Source organism: Acanthisitta chloris, unplaced genomic scaffold, assembly GCF_000695815.1.
Source record: "Acanthisitta chloris isolate BGI_N310 unplaced genomic scaffold, ASM69581v1 scaffold27605, whole genome shotgun sequence".
NCBI lineage: Eukaryota > Metazoa > Chordata > Aves > Passeriformes > Acanthisittidae > Acanthisitta > Acanthisitta chloris.
The window spans coordinates 3,654-10,439 of NW_008674690.1; positions in this window are offsets into that span (position 1 = coordinate 3,654).

Below are 6,786 nucleotides of genomic sequence, written 5' to 3' on the forward strand. Positions count from 1 at the left end.
AGTGTCTTGTTCAAAAACAGAGGAAAGCATTGCAATTATCAAAATTATGATTGTCAAGCTCCAGTACTCCACATGGCTGGGGTGCCCAGGAGGAAGAACCTACCATGGAGGGAACTGTGGAAAAACATGTGGAATGATATAGATAGTCTGCTTGTTTTTCACATGACTTTTCTTGCTCCCATTGAGACAAGACTGGTGTACTGTCCCAGTGCAGCAGCTAGGTGCAGAAATGTCTCACCTGTTGACCTCATGTTTTGTACCTTGACTTTACTTCTGTGTAGTTCAGGTCTAATCCTATGTAGATCAAACTGCTTGATTATAAGAGAAGAGATTTGCAAGAGAACATGGTTTGGTTCATAAAGGGCTCTATACAGCACTATTTTTTCTGAAACTAATTCTCATAATGACTTTCTCTTTGCAAATTTCCAATGGATCGGAAAAGACTGTATAGTGCTAATGTAAAATAAAAAAGATGAAACAATGATCTGATAGTAATTGCTACACTTTAATGCCCTGCTCATACCTGTCACTCACTAGTTGGAAATCGAGTCTCTTGCTGAAGCAGTCCGTCCTTTCACCACTGACAGACAGTGGGACCTTCAGTTTCAATCAAATTTATGAAAGAATGAATCCTAACAAAACAGTTGGCATGGCTCTAAATAAATCTAAATGTTGCTGCAATACATAGCTGCTGACTCTAGGCTCATTTTATAAGTAGTGAAGGAAAAAATTGGTATTCTTAGAGTGGGATTAATTTCATTTTAATTTAGATCTTGAAAATACTGCAGGTACACCCTAAAATGCCTGTTTCATTTGATAATTTACAGAGTGAAGTCCATGAGCCAGCTTAGACAAGTACATTGAGAATAACTAAAGTTTGGTGAGGTGAATCCTCCTCTATGTATCTCAATGGTTTCTTCACACGCAGAACTATATACATGTAGTGCTTTACCACCATTTGACTTTATAGGACTATGTTTCTTAAAAAAATATGAATATACCCAGAGGATAATACTCTTCATGGGTACAAATAACCCTATTGGCTTCCTTTATAGGATAATTTGCGAAAAGAAAAAAATATCCCAAAGTTCTTGTCTATTTTTGGCTTAAGTGAACTGTCACTAATTCTAATATTCCATGTGGATTGACTTTCCCCACTTTCTTAGGAAAAGGTGAAAGAGCAAGGATTTGTCTGTTGCTTCCTCTTCTGATTGTGAAACTGCTGCAAGAAGGTGCTCTGTAGTCTTATACTGAGATGCATATAGGGTGTTTCACCCTAGGAAACTCTTAAGTTCATAAGCAAAGAAAATTAAAATAATTTGCATCCATATATATGTATTACTTAAATCTATAGCAAATATAGGTATTTTGGTAACAAATTAATGAAAATATATTTACTTGGAAAACAGACATTCAAATTTTACTGAAAAAGTGAGAATGCTCTGAATAAGTGAGAGTATATTTTAACGCCGAAAGATTTATGAACTATTTCCTTCTAGAGATGAAAATATGAAATGAGCAATCAGCAGAAACTCTCTAAAGTGCTTAAACTTCTGCCTGTGAGAAAAGCTGTTGAAGGAACCTGCACACATATATATAAAATTGAGTATTTGTGAAAATGTCTGCTGGTTTGGGACAGGATAATAAGATTGTTCCCTTCTCCCCTAGGCTGTCACACATTATACTTAAGCCATTCAGGTTTTGTCAGGTCTATTCCAACAACAACTTTTTAGCTGCCATACTATGTCTGTCTTTAAAGTTTCTGAGTAATCTGTTCTGGACTTCATGGCTACACAGAAAACTATTGATGAAGGGACTTAGGTTGAATCATAAAACGGCCTGGGTTGGAAGGGACCTTAAAGATCATTCTGTTCCAACCCCCCTGCCATGGGCAGGAGCACATTCCTCTTGACCAGGTTGCTCAGAACTCCATCCAACCTGGCCCTGAACAGTTTCAGGAATGGGACATCCACAGCTTCTCTGGGCTTATGTCAGTATTTATGTATTTTTGGGTTTTTTTTATTAAACAATTGAAATGGTGTAACACTTGGTGTGTCTCTAGGCTATGATAGGTAAAAACTTTATTATGTTCATGTGTATTTTTAAAAATTGTCAGAAAACTCCCCAACAATCAAGCAAAACCACCACTAATAACTTCAGCAGTAAGTTTTTTGTTTTGGTTTTTGTTTGTTTGTTTTGCTGTTGTTAAATTCTGGGTAAATGATCCACATCCTAGAGCAGACTCATAGATGTGTAGCTCTTTCCAACACACTGTATTTTCTCTTGCTTTGAATAGATCCAAATAGCACATGTTGATACTTTGGTGTTATCATTGCTCTGCTTGTGTTCATGGAAGCCAATAGGGTTGTTTGTACCCATGAAGAGTGTTGTTCTTTGCATTTTTTTAGAGAAACATAATTCATTGTTAAGGAAACCAAGGTTCTGAGTATATACTGCGAAAGAAAGTTTGTGCTCCATGTCCTTTGATCATGATGATGCTTTTCTTATTGCCAGTTGATAAGATGCAGATTGTGCCATGTTGAAATGTAGGCTGATCTTCTCTGTGTTCCAGCACCAAGTTTCTAAGTGCGCTGTCCTCATTATGCTTGGTGATGCCAATGAGCCTGCACTGCTCACAGTGACAGTGTTGCTAGATCTCTCAAAGGCAGGCAGGTCTGACACCAATCTCGTTTCCTTAACGTGGGAAAATGGCAGGTAACTTGCAGCTTTTAGGGGGTTGTCTAAGCAGCTAGGTTGGCACTTTGTGTGAACCCTCAGGACAGTGCAGCTGTGTGCTGGCCCCTTGTATAAGTAAGTGCCTGTCTACCATGATCAGCCCTGTGATATATACCTGTAAAGGTCACATGATCAGAAGAGAGGAAAACTTATTACAGGAAAAGCTAAATGGATCTCATGCTTTAAATTTATTATGTTTAGATATCTGAAACAGAGCTGATGCCAAACTGAAGGTATGTTTCACTTAGAAGAAAGGAAAGCTGTCAGGGCTTTAATGATTTGACTGGGCGAAAAAAAGAAATAATTTTTGGGAAATACTTTATAGATTTTTTTTTGACACTGACATATGACTTGAATTAGTGACTAAAACCTTTTCATAAAAATGGATATTTTTTTCCTGTTGAAGTGACTTACCCTGTATTGATTTACATAATTGTAATCATATGTTTTCCTGCTGTGTTAATTATGAAGGATAAAGTGTTGATCAGCTTCTAATGAAATTTAGACATCAAGCTACTTCTTTACAGCTCCCTTATCAGTGGCCTGAGATCCTTGCTGGGTCTGCCAGGGTTCAGAAGCTAACTATGAGAAATAAATGTGTGTTACTTGCTTTCTAAAACAAGTGCATAAGCCTATCACTGCTTTGTGAAGATCACAGCTTTTATGTAGGCACTGCATACTGATTTTGGAAATTCAGACAGACTTTTAGTCTACTCTGGGAAAAGCAAGTTCTCCCAGCACTTATTCAACACAATGAAAAACTTGGGTTTTGCAGGACAAGGAATCTTCCTAAGACCTAGAACAGTGCAGGTTCTGAGCACATAGAAGCTTTAGCCAAAATAGTCTCCTTAGATCCATACTTGTCAGAATTGTTCATAGGCATATTTTTAACAACCTATTTTAGTGACCAGCAATCTTGATGCAATATACAGGGAAACGATCAGATTGAATTTTAATTGTATTTGTGTTCAGCCAGATGGCAAAATCCAGGTGTTAATGATAGTAATTTTTAATATTTAAATAAGCACTGCCCAATCTTTCTGTACAAATGGACTGTCTCCTTTGTGATTGCTTGGTTTAGTAAAAGTGTAGCAATTATGGGTGTATAGAGAACAGTTGCTCAAAATAACAAGTCAACTTCTTGTCCCTGAAAGTGCTCTGGAACATGATAGCTTAACTAGTAAAGGCTAACATACAGGTGAAAACCCAATTTCAGCAGTAAAATAACTGAAAATCACTTCCCATGGCAAAAGAGAAAATAAAGGCAGGGACTGGACTGGGACAAATGGTTCTTGTGTAGCTTCATATGCTGCATAACTGTACTAAATCTCTGTATGAATGGTATAATGCAGTACTTCTTTTTACTTGCAACTTCCATTGTCCCTGTTTTTTTCTCTTTGCAAAAGTTAAATTAATCCCAGAGACAGCTGTTTGGCAATTTTCTGAGAACCTCTAGCATCACCTTTACTAATTCTAAAGATATGGGGTGGCTAATGGCTAAAGATAGATTATTTGGCCTGTGTTTGAGAGAGAGTAGAAAGAATTTGCCTTTTATCGATAATTTTATACATGGTGCCTATACATCTATAATTTGTACATGCTAATGCCTAAGAAATTAGCAAGAAAGGGGCTCAATTATGGCAAGTATTGTAAGAACTCTGGCTAGTAGATGAGTTTTGCTTAAGAGAGGTTAGGGCCAGTCTCAATTAAGCCACCTTAGACATTGTCTACATGCCCATGACTCTGATGATGCATACAAACTGTCTGTACACATATCTACCTGAAGTAGTGCCACTAGATATGCAAATGTGGCTCTCAGTTATTTCATATAAGCCATTAAAAGGGACTTAGAACCTTTGAAGCTTTTTACCACAGGAAAATCACTTAGGGAAACCTATATGGTGACAGACATAACCCCTAAGCCAGAAGTATAAATCAGTAGCTAATGTTTATTCTCTCTGCAGGCATGGTTTTTAGGAGGGTTGGAGGAAAAAATACCTACTAAGGTATGGAAGAGATATCTGTGAAGATATTAAAACAGATACAGGCACCAGCCTGTATATGATCTATCCAGCAATTTGTATTTGAATGGCAAATGTCTGAGCATCAGAATTCTTTACACTGCTCAGGAGGCTGAGCTGAGAAACATCAGTGGTTTGGATACCTACTTGGCAAGAGAATGATGCATCTTCAGTGTTACAAACTTCAGGGGAGAAGATGGCAATTTGCTTTTATCATAAATGAAGTCAGAATGTGATTACAAAATGTTATCACTGTAGTTTTTTTAAAAATAATGTGAATCATAAAACATAAATTCAATGAATGGACATAAATATGATGCAGTAAAACATGAGCAGTACTAACATAATATAGCAAAACATGACCAGCAGCTGAACCCAATCAAAGTCTGACTGGAAGATACAAAGATCATTGGGCAAGATGCATCATCTTTGAACCAAAATGTGATTAGGAAAATGTAATAACTTTTAGACTCTTACTGGCCACATTCTGAAGTGCATTACTGGAACTTGGCATGGAGTGCCCTGTGACACAAGGACAGGTGAAAACAAATTGTGCCCAGTGTCTTGCATGCTGGTTAGCCAACCTCTGAGGTCACTGTGCTCATGCAAGCTCAAGACCAAGACTGGTCTTCATAATGCTAGGAGAAAAATATTATCTAGGCAGTGAAATATTTTGGTTGATTTATGTAGATTTCTGTTTTGCTATTTCACTATTACTTGCACTTAAGTCCTTGTGTCTTTATTTTGTCACTTTGTTTTCAGAGATCTCCATTAACCTTGTCCTGCTCTGATTAGTGTTAAATATTTCACATTCTTTTGTACCAAGTGCTCTTCTTGAGAAGAAGAAAGTCACAGTATGAAAGTGTAATGGACTACACTACATCAGGCTTTGTGCATTCATTTTTTTTCTCATCTCGCACATGCAGTATGTGTTCCCCACTAATCTAGATGAATGCCTGGATTGTACCTTAGTTTGTGAGATTTAAGAGGACGAGGGATGGGATTTACCAGCAGGGTGCTTGTTTTCTACCTGATGTCTTCAAGGACTCCAGCAAAGTGATGCATGTTAACTCAAGATGACCTTTGTGTCCTTCGTGGATCCATGGAGGTTTGGTTAGGACTAAGCCTGATGCTCTCAGGCAGGGGAGTCTTTGACCTGGGTATTTTAGCTTCTATATACGTTTTTCTATAACTTCTGTCATGACATAAAGGAACCTGTTATTTCTGTTTAATGAAGCATTGTTATTAAAACATAATGGAGGCATAATTGATTTAAATTCCAGTTGAGAATTTACTTGTTTCTCCTGTTCTTGAAGGAGATAACTTTTTTCCTTGCAGAATTATCTGCAGAAATGTTTTAACAAGTATTTTAATTAAAAGCTGTATTTGTTCTAATGTTGGTATCAAAATACTCTACTACGGAGCTGCTCCGTGACACCCAAGGGTGAAAACTTATTCCTGTACATGGAAATGGTAGCTAGCACTTCTTAGAACAAGTACTGTATGCTTGTTTTCATCAGTTAATGGGATAGTGAGTTAAAATGAGTGCAAGGAAATTTCAGCCAGTTCAGGTTCTCTGCAGTAGGTGACTAGAGCTGCTCAGCCTGAGGGAAAAGGGCCACAGCTGTGTTGTATGTCTAGTGTATGCAGGAGGGGTAGAAAGAACAAACCTGGAGGTATTTCCATTAAGGAAACTGGGGACACCTAATCTTGCAGTTTTGTAACTGTGAAAAAGGTGAGGAATGGTGTTTGGTCTGTCTGTTAGTCATTGCTTCAACCCATCACTTTTCCTCTCAAGCAGCACACAAGCAATTGATGAAGACGTAAGGAGTGGGTTCATGACACAAAGCCAAGTGTGTGTTTTACTTGTTTCTATGTCTCCTTCTGATCTGGGCTTTTCTGCTTGGGTAAAGGAAGGTTCATCAAGGATTAAAGAGCTGATACACTTCATGAAAGGAAGAATATAAGCACTTCACATCTGCAGATAGTCAGAGTTGGTTGAAACCTTAATTTGTCTGAGCATTTGTAG